A 20,330-nucleotide genomic window follows, 5' to 3' on the forward strand; every position below is an offset into this window, starting at 1 on the left:
TCATCAAAAGCGAGATCAGAGGTGTTCGGCTGCAAGAAGGCCATAGTTTGCCAAAAGCGGGTAAGGTGCGAATGACCGACTAAATATCAACAAAAGTGGGGGCGGAGGTCTTCGGATGGAAGTGGGTGTGAATATCCCACCATACAAGTATGGTGGAGAGGAAGCTGTGAATGGCCGACCATAGTAAAAGGCGGGTGAGAGAAGGTGCGAATGTCAAACCATGCATAATCAAAACAGGGAGCGGAGGTGTTCTGCTGTAAGAAGGTGTGAATGTCCAACCATAGTTGGTAAAAAGCGGGTAAGAAAAGGTTAAAATACCCGACTGTACACAATCAATAGCGGGAGCGGAGTTGTTCGGCTACTAAAAGGTGTGAAAGTCCGACCATGGTTTGTAAAAAGCGGGTAAGAAAAGGTGCGAATGCCCGACAATGTATGATCAAAAGAGGGAGTGGAGGTTTTCGGCTGCAAGAAGGTCTGAATGTCCAACCATAATTTGTAAAAACCGGGGAAGAAAAGGCTCGAAAGCCCGACTATACACCATCAAAAGTGGGAGCGGAGGTGTTCAGCTGCAAGACGGTCGGAATGTCCATCAATAATTGCTAGAAAACATGAAAGAAAATCTTCGAATATCAAACTGCACATGATCATAAGCGGGAGAGGAGGTGTTCAGCTGCAAGAAGGTGTGAATGTCTACCCATAATTACTGAAAAATGGGTAAGAAAAGGTGCGAATGCCTAACCATACATCATCAAAAGAGGGAGCGGAGGTGTTCCGCTGTAAGACGGTGTGAATGTCCGACCATAGATGGTAAAAAGCGGGTAAGAAAAGGTTAAATTACCCGACTGTACACAATCAAAAGAGGGAGCGGAGTTGTTCAGCTAAGAGAAGGTGTGAAAGTCCGACCTTGGTTTGTAAAAAGCGGGTAAGAAAAGGTTCGTATGCCCGAATATACACCATCAAAAGCGGAAGCGGAGGTGTTCGGCTGCAAGCAAGATATTGTGAACGTCCGACCAAAGTTTGTAAAAAGCAGTTAAGAAAAGGTTCGAATATCTAACCAAACATAATCAAAAGCGGGAGCAGAGCTGTTCGACTGGAAGTAGGTGTGAATGTCAGATCATAATTTGCAAAAAGCTGATGAGAAAGGGTGAGAATGCCCGACTATACACCATCAAATACGGTAGCGGAGTTGTTCGGCTGTGAGTAGGTGTGAATCTCCAACCATAATTGCTGAAAAATGTGTTAGAAAAGAAAAAAATGCCGGTCCATACATAATCAAAATCGGGAGAGGTGGTGTTCAGCTGCAAGAAGGTCTAAATGTCCATCAATAATTGCTAGAAACATGAAAGAAAATTTTCGAAAATCAAACCACACATGATCATAAGTGGGAGAGGAGGTGTTCAGCTGCAAGAAGGTGTGAATGTCCACCCATAATACCTGAAAAATGGGTAAAAAAAAGGTGCGAATGCCCAACCATACATCATCAAAAGCAGGAGTGCATGTGTTCGGCTACAAGAAGGTGTGAACGTCCAACCAAAGTTTGTAAAAAGCAGTTAAGAAAAGGTTCGAATATCCAACCATACATAATCAAAAGTGGGAGCAGAGCTGTTCGACTGCAAATAGGGGTGAATGTCAGATCATAATTTGGAAAAAGCTGATGAGAAAGGGTGAGAATGCCCGACTATACACCATCAAATGCGGGAGCGGAGTTGTTCGGCTGTGAGTAGGTGTGAATCTCCGACCATAATTGCTGAAAAATGTGTTAGAAAAGGTAAGAATGCCGGTCCATACATCATCAAAAGCGAGAGAGGTTGTGTTCGGCTGCAAGTAGGTGTGAATGTCCAGCCATAAATACTCACAAACGGGTAAGAAAAGGTAGTATTGCCAGACCATATATGATCAAAACAGGGAGCGGAGGTGGTTCAGCTGCAAGAAGGTTTGAATGTCCGACTAAAGTTCAAATATATTAACAAAAGCGGGAGGAGAGGTCTTCGGATGAGAGTGGTTGAAAATTTCCAACCATAATGTATAAAATGCGGTGAAAAAAAGGTGTGATAGAACACTAAAAGGTGGAGCGGAAGTGTTCGGCTGCAAGAAGGTGTGAATGTCCGACTATATTTGGTGAAAAGCAGGTGAAGCAAGGTCTGAATGCCCAACCTTACATCATCAAAAGCGAGATCAGAGGTGTTTGGCTGCAAGAAGGCCATAGTTTGCCAAAAGCGGGTAAGGTGCGAATGTCCGACTAAATATCAACAAAATTTGGGGCGGAGGTCTTCGGATGCAAGTGGGTGTGAATGTCCGACTATATTTGGTGAAAAGCAGGTGAAGCAAGGTCTGAATGCCCAACCTTACATAATCAAAAGCGAGATCAGAGGTGTTTGGCTGCAAGAAGGCCATAGTTTGCCAAAAGCGGGTAAGGTGCGAATGACCGACTAAATATCAACAAAAGTGGGGGCGGAGGTCTTCGGATGCAGGTGGGTGTGAATATCCCACCATACAAGTATGGTGGAGAGGAAGCTGTGAATGGCCGACCATAGTAAAAGGCGAGTGAGAGAAGGTGCGAATGTCAAACCTTACATAATCAAAACAGGGAGCGGAGGTGTTCTGCTGTAAGAAGGTGTGAATGTCCAACCATAGTTGGTAAAAAGCGGGTAAGAAAAGGTTAAAATACCCGACTGTACACAATCAATAGCGGGAGCGGATTAGTTCGGCTACTAAAAGGTGTGAAAGTCCGACCATGGTTTGTAAAAAGCGGGTAAGAAAAGGTGCGAATGCCCGACAATGTATGATCAAAAGAGGGAGTGGAGGTTTTCGGCTGCAAGAAGGTCTGAATGTCCAACCATAATTTGTAAAAACCGGGGAGGAAAAGGCTCGAAAGCCCGACTATACACAATCAAAAGTGGGAGCGGAGGTGTTCAGCTGCAAGACGGTCTGAATGTCCATCAATAATTGCTAGAAAACATGAAAGAAAATTTTTGAATATCAAACTGCACATGATCATAAGCGGGTGAGGAGGTGTTCAGCTGCAAGAAGGTGTGAATGTCTACCCATAATTACTGAAAAATGGGTAAGAAAAGGTGCGAATGCCTAACCATACATCATCAAAAGAGGGAGCGGAGGTGTTCCGCTGTAAGACGGTGTGAATGTCCGACCATAGATGGTAAAAAGCGGGTAAGAAAAGGTTAAATTACCCGACTGTACACAATCAAAAGAGGGAGCGGAGTTGTTCAGCAAAGAGAAGGTGTGAAAGTCCGACCTTGGTTTGTAAAAAGCGGGTAAGAAAAGGTTCGTATGCCCGAATATACACCATCAAAAGCGGAAGCGGAGGTGTTCGGCTGCAAGATATTGTGAACGTCCGACCAAAGTTTGTAAAAAGCAGTTAAGAAAAGGTTCAAATATCTAACCAAACATAATCAAAAGCGGGAGCAGAGCAGTTCGACTGGAAGTAGGTGTGAATGTCAGATCATAATTTGCAAAAAGCTGATGAGAAAGGGTGAGAATGCCCGACTATACACCATCAAATGCGGTAGCGGAGTTATTTGGCTGTGAGTAGGTCTGAATCTCCAACCATAATTGCTGAAAAATGTGTTAGAAAAGGTAAAAATGCCGGTCCATACATCATCAAAATCGGGAGAGGTGGTGTTCAGCTGCAAGAAGGTCTAAATGTCCATCAATAATTGCTAGAAAACATGAAAGAAAATTTTCGAAAATCAAACCACACATGATCATAAGTGGGAGAGGAGGTGTTCAGCTGCAAGAAGGTGTGAATGTCCACCCATAATACCTGAAAAATGGGTAAAAAAAAGGTGCGAATGCCCAACCATACATCATCAAAAGCAGGAGTGCATGTGTTCGGCTACAAGAAGGTGTGAACGTCCAACCAAAGTTTGTAAAAAGCAGTTAAGAAAAGGTTCGAATATCCAACCAAACATAATCAAAAGCGGGAGCAGAGCTTTTCGACGGCAAGTAGGTGTGAATATCAGATCATAATTTGCAAAAAGCTGATGAGATAGGGTGAGAATGCCCGACTATACACCATCAAATGCGGGAGCGGAGTTGTTCGGCTGTGAGTAGGTGTGAATCTCCGACCATAATTGCTGAAAAATGTGTTAGAAAAGGTAAGAATGCCGGTCCATACATCATCATTGAGCGAGAGAGGTTGTGTTCGGCTGCAAGTAGGTGTGACTGTTCGACTAAAGTTTGTAAAAAGTGGGTAAGACAAGGTGCGAATGCCTGACAATGTATGATCATAAGCGGGAGCGGAGGTGTTCAGCTGCAAGAAGGTCTACATGTCCATCAATAATTGCTAAAAAACATGAAAGAAACTTTTCGAAAATCAAACCACACATGATCATAAGTGGGATAGGAGGTGTTCAGCTGCAAGGTGTGAATGTCCACCCATAATTCCTGAAAAATGGGCAAAAAAAAGGTGTGAATGCCCAACCATACATCATCAAAAGCAGGAGTGGACGTGTTCGGCTACAAGAAGGTGTGAACGTCCAACCAAAATATGTAAAAAGCAGTTAAGAAAAGGTTCGAATATCCAACCATACATAATCAAAAGCAGGAGCAGAGCTTTTCGACTGCAAGTAGGTGTGAATGTCAGATCATAATTTGCAAAAAGCTGATGAGAAAGGGTGAGAATGCCCGACTATACATCATCAAAGGCGGGAGCGGAGTTGTTCGGCTGTGATTAGGTGTGAATCTCCGACCATAATTGCTGAAAAATGTGTTAGAAAAGGTAAAAATGCCGGTCCATACATCATCAAAAGTGAGAGAGGTTGTGTTCGGCTGCAAGTAGGTGTGAATGTCCAGCCATAATTACTCACAAACGGGTAAGAAAAGGTAGTATTGCCAGACCATATATGATCAAAACAGGGAGCGGAGGTGGTTCAGCTGCAAGAAGGTTTGAATGTCCGACTAAAGTTAAAATATATTAAAGAAAGCGGGAGGAGAGGTCTTCGGATGAGAGTGGTTGAAAATTTCCGACCATAATGTATAAAATGCGGTGAAAAAAAGGTGTGATAGAACACTAAAAGGTGGAGCGGAAGTGTTCGGCTGCAAGAAGGTGTGAATGTCCGACTATATTTGGTGAAAAGCAGGTGAAGCAAGGTCTGAATGCCCAACCTTACATCATCAAAAGCGAGATCAGAGGTGTTTGGCTGCAAGAAGGCCATAGTTTGCCAAAAGCGGGTAAGGTGCGAATGTCATACTAAATATCAACAAAATTTGGGGCAGAGGTCTTCGGATGCAAGTGGGTGTGAATATCCAACCATACAAGTATGGTGGAGAGGAAGCTGTGAATAGCCGACCATAGTTTGGAAAAAGCGGGTAAGAAAAGGTTTGAATACCCGAACATACACCATCAAAAGAGGGAGCGGAGGTGTTCCGCTGTACGAAGGTGTGAATGTCCGACCATAGTTGGTAAGAAGCGGGTAAGAAAAGGTTAAAATACCCGACTGTACACAATCAATAGCGGGAGCGGATGTGTTCGGCTACAAGAAGGTGTGAAAGTCCGACCATGGTTTGTAAAAAGCGGGTAAGAAAAGGTGCGAATGTCCGACAATGTATGATCAAAAGAGAGAGCGGAGGTTTTCGGATATAAGAAGGTTTGAATGTCCCACCATAGTTTGTAAAAAGCGGGTAAGAAAAGGTTCGAATGCCCGACTATACACCATCAAAAGCGGGAGCGGAGGTGTTCCGCTGTAAGACGGTGTGAATGTCCGACCATAGTTGGTAAAAAGCGGGTAAGAAAAGGTTAAAATACCCGACTGTACACAATCAATAGCGGGAGCGGAGTTGTTCGGCTACAAGAAGGTGTGAAAGTCCGACCATGGTTTGTAAAAACCGGGAAGAAAAGGCTTGAAAGCCCAACTATACACCATCAAAAAGAAGGTTTGAATGTCCATCAATAATTGCTTTAAAACAAGAAAGTAAATTTTCGAACATCAAACCGTACATGATCATATGCGGGAGAGGAGGTGTTCCGCTCTAAGACGGTGTGAATGTCCGACAATAGTTGGTAAAAAGCGGTAAGAAAAGGTTAAAATACCCGACTGTACACAATCAATAGCGGGAGCGGAGTTTTTCGGCTACTAAAAGGTGTGAAAGTCCGATCCTGGTTTGTAAAAAGCGGGTAAGAAAAGGTTCGAATGCCCGAACATACACCATCAAAAGAGGGAGCGGAGGTGTTCGGCTGTAAGACGGTGTGAATGTCCGATCATAGTTTGTAAAAAGCGGGTAAGAAAAGGTTAAAATACCCGACTGTACACAATCAAAAGAGGGAGCGGAGTTGTTCAGCTAAGAGAAGGTGTGAAAGTCCGACCATGGTTTGTAAAAAGCGGGTAAGAAAAGGTTCGTATGCCCGAAAATACACTATCAAAACCGGAAGCGTAGGTGTTCGGCTGCAAGAAGGTGTGAACGTCCGACCAAAGTTTGTAAAAAAGCAGTTAAGAAAAGGTTCGAATATCTAACCAAACATAATCAAAAGCGGATGAGAAGGTGTTCGACTGCAAGTAGGTGTGAATGTCAGAGAATAATTTGCAAAAAGCTGATGAGAAAGGGTGAGACATCCCGACTATACACCATCAAATGCGGTAGCGGAGTTGTTCTGCTGTGAGTAGGTGTGATTCTCCAACCATAATTGCTGAAAAATGTGTTAGAAAAGGTAAGAATGCCTGTCCATACATCATCAAAAGCGGGAGAGGTGGTGTTCGGCTGCAAGTAGGTGTGAATGTCCATTAATAATTGCTTTAAAACATGAAAGAAAATTTTCGAATATCAAACCTTACATGATCATTAGCAGGAGAGGAGGTGTTCAGCTGCAAGAAGGTGTGAATGTCCAGCCATAATTACTCACAAATGGGTAAGAAAAGGTACTATTGCCAGACCATATATGATCAAAACAGGGAGCGGAGGTGGTTCAGCTGCAAGAAGGTTTGAATGTCCGACTAAAGTTTGTAAAAAGCGGGTAAGACAAGGTGTGAATGCCCAACAATGTATGATCAAAAGAGGAGCGGAGGTTTTCGGCTGCAAGAAGGTCTGAATGCCCACCCATAATTACTGAAAAATGGGTAAGAAAAGGTGCGAAAGCCCAACCGCACATGATCATAAGTGGATGAGAAGGTGTTCGACTGCAAGTAGGTGTGAATGTAAGATCATAATTTGTAAAAAGCGGGTAAGAAAAGGTAAGAATGCCCAACCATAAATTATCAAAAGCGGCAGCAGAGTTTTGGCTGGTATTTATCAATGTCTAGATAGATTTCAACAAAAAACAACGTTGTACTTTGCAGTAAAAGAAAGTGCAAATCAAAAGTTTTAGGAATCCGAGAATAAGCTTATTTTCATGAGTTCTGCACGATTTCGGATTTTATGTATAAAATGAATTTCTTCACGCAAACTAAGTTAACACTGCTTTGTCCTTCATATGTACCCATTTCTACATATATTTCAAGCATAAACTTCCTCATATTACCCTGAATGAGAAAGAGCCACACTTGTGATTAAGCCATACCTCCCTTTTGAGGAGTTCTGCATGATTTGGGATTTTATCTATAAAATTAATTCCTTCACTCAAACTATGTTAAAACGGCTTTTACCTTCATATTTATCAATGTCTTGATAGATTTAAACAAAAAAACAACGTTGTACTTTGCAATAAAAGAAAGAGCAAATCAAAAGTTTTAGGAATCCGAGAATAAGCTTATTTTCATGAGTTCTGCACGATTTCGGATTTTATGTATAAAATGAATTCATTCACTCAAACCAAGTTAAAACTGCTTTTTCCTTCATATTTATCAATGTCTAGATCGACTTCAACAAAGAACAACATTGTATTTTGCAGTAGAAGAAAGAGCAAAACTGAAGGATCAGGAATCCGAGAATAAGCTTCTTTTCATACGTTCTGCATGATTTGGGATTTTATGTATAAAATGAATTCCTTCACTCTAAGTTAACACTGCTTTGTCCTTCATATGTACCCATTTCTACATATATTTCAAGCATAAACTTCCTCATACTACCCTGAATGAGAAAGAACCACACTTGTGATTAAGCCATACGCCCCTTTTGAGGAGTTCTGCATGATTTGGGATTTTATCTATAAAATCAATTCCTTCACTCAAACTATGTTAAAACGGCTTTTACCTTCATATTTATCAATGTCTCGAAAGATTTAAACAAAAAAACAACGTTGTACTTTGCAGTAAAAGAAAGAGCCAATCAAAAGTTTTAGGAATCCGAGAATAAGCTTATTTTCATGAGTTCTGCACGATTTCGGATTTTATGTATAAAATGAATTCATTCACTCAAACCAAGTTAAAACTGCTTTTTCCTTCATATTTATCAATGTCTAGATCGACTTCAACAAAGAACAACATTGTATTTTGCAGTAGAAGAAAGAGCGAAGGATCAGGAATCAGGATCAGGAATCCGAGAATAAGCTTATTTTCTAAAATAGGGACTGTATGTCTTCGTATTCCTGATCCTGAGTCGCTGGATCCTTCGCTCTTCTTCTACTGCAAAGTACAATGTTGTTCTTTGTTGAAGTCGATCTAGACATTGATGAAATATGGAAGGAAAAAGCAGTTTTTAACTTGGTTTGAGTGAATGAATTCATTTTATAGCATAAATCCGAAATCGTGCAGAACTCATGAAAAGAAGCTTATACTCGGATTCCTGAAACTTTAGATTTGCTCTTTCTTTTACTGCAAAGTACAACGTTGTTTTTTTGTTTAAATATTTCTAGACATGGTAAATATGAAGGACAAATCAGTTTTAACATAGTTTGAGTGAAGTAATGCATTTTATAAGCAAAATCCCAAATCATGCGGAACTCACGAAATGCTTTTTCTCGCTTTTCACTGCTTTTTACAAACTTTGGTTGGACGTTCACACCTTCTTGCATCCGAACACCTCCGCTTCCGCTTTTGATGATGTATATTCGGTTATTCGAATCTTTTATTACCCGCTTTTTACAAACCATTGTCGGACTTTCACACCTTCTTGCAGCCGAACACCACCTCTCCCGCTTTTGATGATGTATGGTCCAGTATTCTTACCTTTTCTAACACATTTTTCAGCAATTATGGTCGGACAATCACACCTACTCACAGCTGGACACCTCCGCTCCCACTTTTGATCATACAATGTCGGGACATCGCTCCTTGTCTTACCAGCTTTTTACAAACTTTAGTCGAACATTCACACCTTCTTGCAGCTGAACACCTCCGCTCCCGCTTTTGATGATGTATAGTCGGGCTTTCGAGCCTTTTCTTACCCGGTTTTTACAAATTATGGTTGGACATTCAGACCTTGCAGCCGAACACCTCCGCTCTCTCTTTTGATCATACATTGTTGGGCATTCGCACCTTGTCTTACCCGCTTTTTACAAACTTTAGTCGGACATTCAAACCTTCTTGCAGCTGAACCTCCGCTCCCTGTTTTGATCATGTATGGTCTGGCAATACTACCTTTTCTTCCCCCGTTTGTGAGTAATTATGGCTGGACATTCACACCTACTTGCAGTCGAACTGCTCTGCTACCGCTTTTGATTATGTTTGGTTTGGATATTCGAACCTTTTCTTAACTGCTTTTTACAAACCATGGTCGGACTTTCACACCTTCTTGTAGCCGAACAACTCCGCTCCCGCTTTTGATTGTGTACAGTCGGGTATTTTAACCTTTTCTTACCCGCTTTTTACCAACTATGGTCGGACATTCACACCGTCTTACAGCGGAACACCTCCACTCCCGCTTTTTATGGTGTATAGTCGGGCATTCGAACCTTTTCTTACCCGCTATTTACAAACTATGGTACGACATTCAAACCTTCGTGTATCCAAAATCTCCGCTCTCTCTTTTGATCATACATTGTCGGACATTCGCACCTTTTCTTACCCGCTTTTTACAAACCATGGTCGGACTGTCACACCTTCTTGTAACCGAACACATCCGCTCCCGCTATTGATTGTGTACAGTCGGGAATTTTAACCTTTTCTTACCCGCTTTTTACCAAGTATGGTCGGACATTCACACCTTCGTACAGCGGAACACCTCCGCTCCCTCTTTTGATGGTGTATGTTCGGGCATTCATACCTTTTCTTACCCGCTTTTTACAAACCATGGTCGGACTTTCACACCTTCTTGTAGCCGAACAACTCCGCTCCCGCTATTGATTGTGTACAGTCGGGTATTTTAACTTTTCTTACCCGCTTTTTACCAAATATGGTCGGACATTCACACCGTCTTACAGCGGAACACCTCCGCTCCCGCTTTTTATGGTGTATAGTCGGGCATTCGAACCTTTTCTTACCCGCTATTTACAAACTATGGTAGGACATTCAAACCTTCGTGTATCCGAAAACCTCCGCTCTCTCTTTTGATCATACATTGTCGGACATTCGCACCTTTTCTTACCCGCTTTTTACAAACCATGGTCGGACTGTCACACCTTCTTGTAGCCGAACACATCCACTCCCGCTATTGATTGTGTACAGTCGGGTATTTTAACCTTTTCTTACCCGCTTTTTACCAAGTATGGTCGGACATTCACACCTTCGTACAGCGGAACACCTCCGCTCCCTCTTTTGATGGTGTATGTTCGGGCATTCAAACCTTTTCTTACCCGCTTTTTCCAAACTATGGTCGGCTATTCACAGCTTCCTCTCCACCATACTTGTATGGTGGGATATTCACACCCACTTGCATCCGAAAACCTCCGCCCCAAATTTTGTTGATATTTAGTTGGACATTCGCACCTTACCCGCTTTTGGCAAACTATGGCCTTCTTGCAGCCAAACAACTCTGATCTTGCTTTTGATGATGTAAGGTTGGGTATTCAGACCTTGCTTCACCTGCTTTTCACCAAATATAGTCGGACATTCACACCTTCTTGCAGCCGAACACTTCCGCTCCACCTTTTAGTGTTCTATCACACCTTTTTTTTCACCGCATTTTATACATTATGGTTGGAAATTTTCAACCACTTTCATCCGAAGACCTCTCCTCCCGCTTTTGTTAATATATTTGAACTTTAGTTTGACATTCAAACCTTCTTGCAGCTGAACCACCTCCGCTCCCTGTTTTGATCATATATGGTCTGGCAATACTACCTTTTCTTACCCGTTTGTGAGTAATTATGGCTGGACATTCACACCTACTTGCAGCCGAACACAACCTCTCTCGCTTTTGATGATGTATGGACCGGCATTTTTACCTTTTCTAACACATTTTTCAGCAATTATGGTCGGAGATTCACACCTACTCACAGCCGAACAACTCCGCTCCCGCATTTAATGATGTATAGTCGGGCATTCTCACCCTTTCTCATCAGCTTTTTGCAAATTATTATCTGACATTCACACCTACTTGCAGTCGAAGAGCTCTGCTCCCGCTTTTAATTATGTTTGGTTGGATATTCGAACCTTTTCTTAACTTCTTTTTACATATTTTGGTTGGACGTTCACACCTTCTTGCATCCGAACACCTCCGCTTCCGCTTTTGATGATGTATATTCGGGCATTCGAACCTTTTATTACCCGCTTTTTACAAACCATTGTCGGACTTTCACACCTTCTTGCAGCTGAACACCACCTCTCCCGCTTTTGATGATGTATGGTCCAGTATTCTTACCTTTTCTAACACATTTTTCAGCAATTATGGTCGGACATTCACACCTACTCACAGCTGGACACCTCCGCTCCCGCTTTTGATCATACAATGTCGGGACATCGCTCCTTGTCTTACCAGCTTTTTACAAACTTTAGTCGAACATTCACACCTTCTTGCAGCTGAACACCTTCGCTCCCGCTTTTGATGATGTATAGTCGGGCTTTCGAGCCTTTTCTTACCCGGTTATTACAAATGATGGTTGGACATTCAGACCTTGCAGCCGAACACCTCCGCTCTCTCTTTTGATCATACATTGTCGGGCATTCGCACCTTGTCTTACCCGCTTTTTACAAACTATAGTCAGACATTCACACCTTGCAGCTGAACCTCCGCTCCCTGTTTTGATCATGTATGGTCTGGCAATACTACCCTTTCTTCCCCCGTTTGTGAGTAATTATGGCTGGACATTCACACCTACTTGCAGTCGAACAGCTCTGCTCCCGCTTTTGAATATGTTTGGTTGGATATTCGAACCTTTTCTTAATTGCTTTTTACAAACCATGGTCGGACTTTCAGACCTTCTTGTAGCCGAACAACTCCGCTCCCGCTATTGATTTTGTTCAGTCGGGTATTTTAACCTTTTCTTACCCGCTTTTTACCAACTATGGTCGGACATTCACACCGTCTTACAGCGGAACACCTCCACTCCCGCTTTTTATGGTGTATAGTCGGGCATTCGAACCTTTTCTTACCCGCTATTTACAAACTATGGTAGGACATTCAAACTTTCGTGTATCCGAAAACCTCTGCTCTCTCTTTTGATCATACATTGTCGGACATTCGCACCTTTTCTTACCCGCTTTTTACAAACCATGGTCGGACTGTCACACCTTCTTGTAGCCGAACACATCCGCTCCCGCTATTGATTGTGTACAGTCGGGTATATTAACCTTTTCTTACTCGCTTTTTACCAAGTATGGTTGGACATTCACACCTTCGTACAGCGGAACACCTCCGCTCCCTCTTTTGATGGTGTATGTTCGGGCATTCCAACCTTTTCTTACCCGCTTTTTCCAAACTATGGTCGGCTATTCACAGCTTCCTCTCCACCATACTTGTATGGTGGGATATTCACACCCACTTGCATCCGAAGACCTCCGCCCCAAATTTTGTTGATATTTAGTCGGACATTCGCACCTTACCCGCTTTTGGCAAACTATGGCCTTCTTGCAGCCAAACAACTCTGATCTTGCTTTTGATGATGTAGGGTTGGGCATTCAGACCTTGCTTCACCTGCTTTTCACCAAATATAGTCGGACATTCACACCTTCTTGCAGCCGAACACTTCCGCTCCACCTTTTAGTGTTCTATCACACCTTTTTTCTCACCGCATTTTATACATTATGGTTGGAAATTTTCAACCACTCTCATCCGAAGACCTCTCCTCCCACTTTTGTTAATATATTTGAACTTTAGTTTGACATTCAAACCTTCTTGCAGCTGAACCACCTCCGCTCCCTGTTTTGATCATATATGGTCTGGCTACTACCTTTTCTTACCCGTTTGTGAGTAATTATGGCTGGACATTCACACCTACTTGCAGCCGAACACAACCTCTCTCGCCTTTGATGATGTATGGACCGGCATTTTTACCTTTTCTAACACATTTTTCAGCAATTATGGTCGGAGATTCACACCTACTCACAGCCGAACAACTCCGCTCCCGCATTTGATGATGTATAGTCGGGCATTCTCACCCTTTCTCATCAGCTTTTTGCAAATTATGATCTGACATTCACACCTACTTGCAGTCGAACAGCTCTGCTCCCGCTTTTGATTATGTTTGGTTGGATATTCTAACCTTTTCTTAACTTCTTTTTACATATTTTGGTTGGACGTTCACACCTTCTTGTAGCCGAACACTTCCACTCCTGCTTTTGATGATGTATGGTTGGGCATTCACACCTTTTTTTTGCCCATTTTTCAGGAATTATGGGTGGACATTCACACCTTGCAGCTGAACACCTCCTATCCCACTTATGCTCATGTGCGGTTTGATTTTCGAAAAGTTTCTTTCATGTTTTCTAGCAATTATTGATGGACATGTAGACCTTCTTGCAGCTGAACACCTCCGCTCCCGCTTTTGATCATACATTGTCAGGCATTCGCACCTTGTCTTACCCACTTTTTACAAACTTTAGTCGAACAGTCACACCTTTTTGCAGCCGAACAACACCTCTCCCGCTTTTGATGATGTATGGTCCAGCATTCTTACCTTTTCTAACACATTCTTCAGCAATTATGGTCAGACTTTCACACCTTCTTGGAGCCGAACAACTCCGCTCCCGCTATTGATTGTGTACAGTCGGGTATTTTAACCTTCTCTTACCCGCTTTTTACCAACTATGGTCGGACATTCACACCGTCTTACAGCGGAACACCTCTGCTCCCGCTTTTTACAAACCATGGTCGGACTGTCACATCTTCTTGTAGCCAAACACATCCGCTCCCGCTATTGATTGTGTACAGTCGGGTATTTTAACCTTTTCTTACCCGCTTTTTACCAAGTGTGGTCGGCCATTCACACCTTCGTACAGCGGAACACCACCTCTCCTGCTTTTGATGATGTATGGACCGGCATTTTTACCTTTTCTAACACATTTTTCAGCAATTATGGTTGGAGATTCACACCTACTCACAGCCGAACACCTCCGCTCCCGCATTTGATGGTGTACAGTCGGGCATACAAACCTGTTCTTACCCGCTTTTTACAAACTATGGTCGGACATTCAAACCTTCTTGTAGCCGAACACATCCACTCCTGCTTTTGATGATGTATGGTTGGGCATTCGCACCTTTTCTTACCCATTTTTCAGTAATTATGGGTGGATATTCACACCTTCTTGCAGCGGAACACCTCCTCTCCCGCTTATGATTATGTGCGGTTTGATATTCGAAAATTTTCTTTCATGTTTTATAGCAATTATTGATGGACATTCATACCTTCTTGAAGCCGAACACATCCACTCCTGCTTTTGATGATGTATGGTTGGGCATTCGAACCTACTTGTTGCCCGTTTTTCATTAATTATGGGTGGACATTCACACCTTGTCGCAGCCAAACACCTCCGCTCCCTGTTTTGATCATGTATGTTTTGACATTCGCACCTTTTCTCACCTGCTTTTTACTATTGTCGGCCAATCACAGCTTCCTCTCCACCATACTTGTATGGTAGGAAATTCTCACCCACTCTCATCCGAAGACCTCTCCTCCCGCTTTTGTTAATATTTAGTCGGGCATTCGAACCTTTTCTTACCCACTTTTTACAAATTATGGTCGAACATTCACACCTACTTGCAGCTGAATACTTCCGCTCCACCTTTTAGTGATGTATAGTTGGCATTTGCACCTTTTGTTACCCTCTTTTTATACTGATTGCTGAAGATTAAGTTGTTCTTTCTCAAACTACAATTTTTTTTTAATTGTTGAAACTTGATTTGAAGTGGATAAATAAGGAGGACAAACAGTTTTAAGTCACGCTGATAGAAGAAATTAATTTTATAACAAAATCTGTATTTCGTCATATGTCGAGAGATGCTTATTGCTGAAGAAGTTCTTTCACATTCTACAAAGTACGTTGTTTATCGTTGAAACTTGATTAGACATGAATAAATATGAAGGACAAAGCAGTCTTAACTTGGTTTGAGTTAATTAATTCGTTTTATAGGAGAATCCGAATTCGTGCTTATTTTCGGATTCCTGAAGAATGAGTCTGGTTCTTTCTCATAATACAAAGTTTGTTGTTTATTGTTGAAACTTCATCAGAAGCGAAGAAATAAATGAATGCCTATCAACAAATGTGGGATCTAAACTCTACTGCTTCCTCTAAAATAATTTCTTTTCTCAATTCAGAAATGTGTGTGTGTAAGTCACAACACCCGTGACACCAAAACGGCTTTCTTTTCTCTCTTTTCTCTACACTCTGCACTATGAGCACACACACCAAATCAGAAAGGCTTTTTTCTCTCTTTTCTACATTATGGACAGTGGGGACACAAAACCGCTCTCTCTTTTTTTTTTTGATTGTGTGCCAGGGCGTTGTCTCACGTATTAGATTATGCTTAAGATACGAATGGGTTTATCAGTCACATCAGAATCCATACATACTGATCCTCCCGTAATAAAATGGTCGGATCTTATCAAACACACTTTGTTTCTTGTGACAATCAAGTCAGCGAAACAGCGTATACACGTCAAGACACTGAATCAAGTTTGCCACAAGAACTCATAAGTTTGGCAGTATTGCTCTGCCGACAGCAATCATACACCCATTTTATTTTCGTGAGACGTGCAGGCACCTGTTCATCTACTGTTCTATCACTATGAATTAGTTTATCTATTATCAATAAGGATACTTCTACAACTACTATCAAAGTATGTCCAGACTTCTTATGTTGTCAGTTGCTATATATGAATAAGTGGATAGCTACTGACAAGCATTAAGCATGTCACACAGCCCAAACATATAACATTTCAGGACACACCACACAGTTAACAACCACAGTGAAGTGTCAAAGCCCAAACATTCAACAGGACACTTACACAACACATTCAAATCAAACAGTCAGACAACATACAAGAACATATACCCCAGCCGGCATTGCTCCCTGCCTATTTTCCTACAGCTCACTATGTGTGCGCACACCTTTATTCACAAACTCTTCAACTTATACTCTTTTACCAAAGCTGCTACAGCTCGATTGGCCGAATACCCTTAGATCCTATTTCGGTGAATTTGACATCTGCCTTACATGTAACAGATTAGCGGTTTAGCAGTTTTAATTTAGTTTGAGTGAAGGAATTCATTTTATAGCAAAATCCGAAATCGTGAAGCACTCATGAAAGTAAGCTTATTCTCGGATTCCTGAAACTTTAGATTTGCTCTTTCTTTTACTGCAAAGTACAACGTTGTTTTTTTTGTTTAAATCTTTCTAGACATGGTAAATATGAACGACAAAGCAGTTTTGACATAGTTTGAGTGAAGGAATTCATTTTATAGATAAAATCCCAAGAGTCTGCAGAGAAAAGAGAGTGAATGCGAAGTAGACTTTAACACGGCTATGGGAGCGGGCCGAGTGTCGGCTAACCGGGAGAATTGCTTGAAAGAAACGCGACACCGAATGAGCGGTCAGAACAAAGCCTCAATACGGGATTCTCGTGGTGTTTTTGTTGCTGCCTTGTCTTTTGCATAGAGTAAAAGAAAAGGCAGCCATCGAATAGGGCCCGATTGTTCCTACTTGGTCAGCCGAGGAGCAAGGGGGGGGGGCAAGCGTCTCAACCAAGCAAAGCTCACCATGGGGAAGGTGGCTATACCAACTAGCCTGATGCCCTGCTCCCGCAGTGACGGATAATCGTACTCTGGTTTCTCTTCATAACATACAAGTCTTTCGCCTTTTACTAAAGACTTCCGTGGAGAGCAGCACTAATGAGTTGTTTCTATTATATTACCGGGAGTTGTGTAAGTGTCCTGTTGAATGTTACATGTTTGGGCTTTGACACGCTTCACTGTGGTTGTTAACTGTGTGGTGTGTCCTGAAATGTTATATGTTTGGGCTGTGTGACATGCTTAATGCTTGTCAGTAGCTACCCACTTATTCATATATAGCAACTGACTACGTAAGAAGTCCGGACATACTTTGATAGAGTAGTTGTAGAAGTATCCTTATTGATAATAGATAAACTAATTCATAGTGATAGAACAGTAGATGAACAGGTGCCTGCACATGTCTCACGAAAATAAAATGGATGTATGATTGCTGACCGCAGAGCAATACTGCCAAACTTATGAGTTATTTTGGCAAACTTGATTCAGTGTCTTGACGTGTATACGCTGTTTCGCTGACTTGATTGTCACAAGAAACAAAGTGTGTTTGATAAGATCCGACCATTTTATTACGGGATGATCAGTATGTATGGATTCTGATGTGACTGATAAACCCATTCGTATCTTAAGCACAATCTAATACGTGAGACAACGCCCTGGCACACGATAAAAAAAAAAAGAGAGAGCGGTTTTGTGTCCCCACAGTCCATAATGTAGAAAAGAGAGAAAAAAGCCTTTCTGATTTGGTGTGTGTGCTCATAGTGCAGAGTGTAGAGAAAAGAAAGCCGTTTTGGTGTCACGGGTGTTGTGACTTACACACACACATTTCTAAATTGAGAAAGGAAATTATTTTAGAGGAAGCACTAGAGTTTAGATCCCACATTTGTTGATAGGCATTCATTTATTTCTTCACTTCTGATAAAAATGATAAGACTGACCTAAAGAATTGGAGGCCCATCACACTTTTAAACTTTGACTGTAAACTTTTTAGCAAGGTTTTAACGACACGGATGTCCTCTGTTTTAGAGGAGGTAATTCACCCAGACCAGGCTTGTGTCATCTCAGAGAGACAACTCACCGACAGCCTCGTACTGATTCGAGACATCATTGATTACGCTAGAGACAGAAACACCCGGCTTGTCATCTTAAATTTAGACTTTGAAAAAGCTTTTGATCGGGTCTCGCGTCAATATCTCTTTCAGGTGTTGCAGCCATCGAATAGGGCCCGATTGTTCCTACTTGGTGAGATTTGCTTGGTTGAGACGCTTGCTCCCCCCCCCTTGCTCCTCGGCTGACCAAGTAGGAACAATCGGGCCCTATTCGATGGCTGCCTTGTCTTTTACTCTGTGCAAAAGACAAGGCAGCCACAAACACCACGGGAACACCGTATTGAGGCTTTGTTCTGACCACTCATTCGGTGTCGCGTTTCTTTCAAGCAATTCTCCCGGTTAGCCCACACTCAGCTCGCTCCCAGAGCTGTGTTAAAGTCTACTTCGCATTCACTCTCTTTTCTCAGCAGATTAAAAGAAAGTTTCATCTTGGGCTCCCTGAAACTTCCATCCTGCATCGCTGTTTGCTTTTTCACAAGAGCAGAGAAGAGCGCACCGTTCCCAGCGGCACTGCAGTACTGGGTCGATGCTTGGAGTGAACGGAGCAAGCTTCTTTTTCAACTCCTATTCTTAAAAATCCATTTAATATGTAGTCCTCGTATAGAGGACATATTAAACTGATAAGAACAGATACTACACTTGATCTTAGCCAAAAGGCCGAGAAGCGATAACTGTCCACTGTTTCAGGTCCGAGGGCCCTTGCTGGCACAATGCGCACTTGTAGCAGTGTTCTTTTTATGGCCATAGGTGGCCAGAGTGTCACGTTGCACCTCCGCCCACCCGCTGCACTGAGCACTCTTCAGCCCTTTTAAATGGTATAACTTTGCACTCCCGCATGCTCCAGCAAGCACCATTCAAGCAACAACTTTGCACTCCAGCTTCGAACATCGGCACAATCGCAACAAGTAAGGCGACTCTACTCAGAGAAGTAACTCTGCACAGTAACAAAATTTATTTTGCACAGACAGAAAGGGCTTCACCCGCAAAGGTAAAGCCTGCCAAAAATAGAAACAACTCATTAGTGCTGCTCTCCACGAAAGTCTTTAGTAAAAGGCGAAAGACTTGTATGTTATGAAGAGAAACCAGAGTACGATTATCCGTCACTGCGGGAGCAGGGCATCAGGCTAGTTGCCATAGCCACCTTCCCCATGGTGAGCGTTGCTTGGTTGAAACGCTTGCCCCTGTGCAATCGACAAGGCAGCAACAAAAACACCACGGGAACACCGTATTGAGGCTTTGTTCTGACCGCTCATTCGGTGTCGCGTTTCTTTCAAGCAATTCTCCCGGTTAGCCCACACTCGGCTCGCTCCCAGAGCCGTGTTAAAGTCTACTTCGCATTCACTCTCTTTTCTCAGCAGACTCTTGGGATTTTATCTATAAAATGAATTCCTTCACTCAAACTATGTTAAAACTGCTTTGTCCTTCATATTTACCATGTCTAGAAAGATTTAATCAAAAAAAAAACAACGTTGTACTTTGCAGTAAAAGAAAGAGCAAATCTAAAGTTTCAGGAATCCGAGAATAAGCTTACTTTCATGAGTTCTTCACAATTTCGGATTTTGCGATAAAATGAATTCCTTCACTCGAACTAAATTAAAACTGCTAAACCGCTAATCTGTTACATGTAAGGCAGATGTCAAATTCACCGAAATAGGATCTAAGGGTATTCGGCCAATCGAGCTGTAGCAGCTTTGGTAAAAGAGTATAAGTTGAAGAGTTTGTGAATAAAGGTGTGCGCACACATAGTGAGCTGTAGGAAAATAGGCAGGGAGCAATGCCGGCTGGGGTATGTGTTCTTGTATGTTGTCTGACTGTTTGATTTGAATGTGTTGTGTAAGTGTCCTGTTGAATGTTACATGTTTGGGCTTTGACACTTCACTGTGGTTGTTAACTGTGTGGTGTGTCCTGAAATGTTATATGTTTGGGCTGTGTGACATGCTTAATGCTTGTCAGTAGCTACCCACTTATTCATATATATAACAACTGACAACATAAGAAGTCTGGACATACTTTGATAGTAGTTGTAGAAGTATCCTTATTGATAATAGATAAACTAATTCATAGTGATAGAACAGTAGATGAACAGGTGCCTGCACATGTCTCACGAAAATAAAATGGGTTTATGATTGCTGACGGCAGAGCAATACTGCCAAACTTATGAGTTCTTGTGGCAAACTTGATTCAGTGTCTTGACGTGTATACGCTGTTTCGCTGACTTGATTGTCACAAG

General features: G+C 42.2%; 3 non-coding genes across 3 annotated transcripts; 1 reads left to right on the forward strand and 2 right to left on the reverse strand.

Moving 5' to 3' along the window:
* Positions 1 to 17,021: 17,021 nt before the first annotated feature.
* LOC140310802 (U5 spliceosomal RNA) lies at positions 17,022 to 17,137 on the forward strand. Its single transcript, XR_011916839.1, has one exon. It is a non-coding gene; the product is annotated as a U5 spliceosomal RNA (small nuclear RNA).
* A 1,448-nt stretch (positions 17,138 to 18,585) lies between these two features.
* LOC140310848 (U2 spliceosomal RNA) lies at positions 18,586 to 18,769 on the reverse strand. Its single transcript, XR_011916880.1, has one exon. It is a non-coding gene; the product is annotated as a U2 spliceosomal RNA (small nuclear RNA).
* Positions 18,770 to 19,077: 308 nt separating this feature from the next.
* LOC140310717 (U5 spliceosomal RNA) lies at positions 19,078 to 19,191 on the reverse strand. Its single transcript, XR_011916761.1, has one exon. It is a non-coding gene; the product is annotated as a U5 spliceosomal RNA (small nuclear RNA).
* Positions 19,192 to 20,330: the final 1,139 nt, after the last annotated feature.

The sequence above is a fragment of the Leuresthes tenuis genome, unplaced genomic scaffold, assembly GCF_036924035.1.
Source record: "Leuresthes tenuis unplaced genomic scaffold, fLeuTen1.0.hap1 SCAF_6, whole genome shotgun sequence".
NCBI classification, from domain to species: Eukaryota; Metazoa; Chordata; class Actinopteri; order Atheriniformes; family Atherinopsidae; genus Leuresthes; species Leuresthes tenuis.